Below are 1,266 nucleotides of genomic sequence, written 5' to 3'. Positions count from 1 at the left end.
GCTTATTAATCATTTCAAATGCATATCTTGAAGAATTTGAGGTCAGATCAAGAGTTTCCAAAAATGGAAAGTGACCTGTAATTGGAAGTTTCCAAAAATGGAAAGTTTTTGGTTCAAATTCAACTTGATCTTGCATCATCAAAGAAGCTTCAAATGAATTTTTGCCTAACATGAAAGTTGAATATATCTCTCTCCCATTTCCAAAAAGTCCAAGATCATGAATTTATGATGAATGATTGAAGAGATATGATCAAATCATTGCCAAGGATACATGGAACTTCATATGGCCATAACTTTTGATTCATAACTCCAAATTTGGTGGTTCTTTTTGCATTTTTCTTGTCATGACATGAACTTTTCAAACCATTCATCACATTGCATGAATTTCCATCCTGTTATCATTTGCTATTCCATGCTTATTTTGGAGGGAAATTGCAAAATTCAAAAATGGTGCATCATGAGAGCTTTCCACCATTGCCAATGTGTTTAAAAAATTATTTTAAGTGTAATTGGCCAAGGAAATGGTACTGTTCACGTGGGTTTACTACATGCACCATGCATTTTTGAATTTTTGCAAAACACCTTAATTTAATTAACCAAGTTAAGTGTGGATTAGCAAGGTGATTAAGGAAGCATATATATACATAATTGTAACAGAATTTCAAGAGCTTAATCACTTTTCACCATTTTAGATCTAGTTTTCATCTCACATCAAAATTTTTCTCTCAACCAAAACTTGCAATTTCTTCATATAACCTTGCATTTTTCTTTGATATTCTGAATCATTGAGTGTAGTAGATGGAGAATCAAGCTTTGGATCATTGGTTTTGGTTAGAATTTGTGCACAATTCAAGCAAGAACTCAAGAATGGAAGTTGATTGATAAGCTAGATCTACATGTTTCCAAGCCTCAAATTCTTCATAAAGCTTCATCACAAGTGATTAGGATTGGATTTGCATGCTTGCTTGGCCTTGGATCTGCAGAATTCAAGAACTGCTCTTCAAGAGGTCATATTTTTGAGCTTCTTAATTCACTGTTTTGTATGCATAATCTTGTAGATCTCTCTTCACTGAGCAATCTGATATGAATTTTGTGTGATTTAGTGCAATATTGAGTGAGTTATGTGTGATGGAAGTTTTGAGCATCAAACTTTTTTGCTTCGATTTGCACGATTGGTGATGAATTAACATGAATCAATGCTTGATCTGTAATCTCCTTAGCAATAGCTTTCGAATGGTATAGATTTTACTCATTTCTGGAAAATTC

The sequence above is a fragment of the Lathyrus oleraceus genome, chromosome 7, assembly GCF_024323335.1.
Source record: "Lathyrus oleraceus cultivar Zhongwan6 chromosome 7, CAAS_Psat_ZW6_1.0, whole genome shotgun sequence".
In the NCBI taxonomy this organism is placed as follows: Eukaryota; Viridiplantae; Streptophyta; class Magnoliopsida; order Fabales; family Fabaceae; genus Lathyrus; species Lathyrus oleraceus.
Note: the sequence above shows the minus strand (reverse complement) of the source record.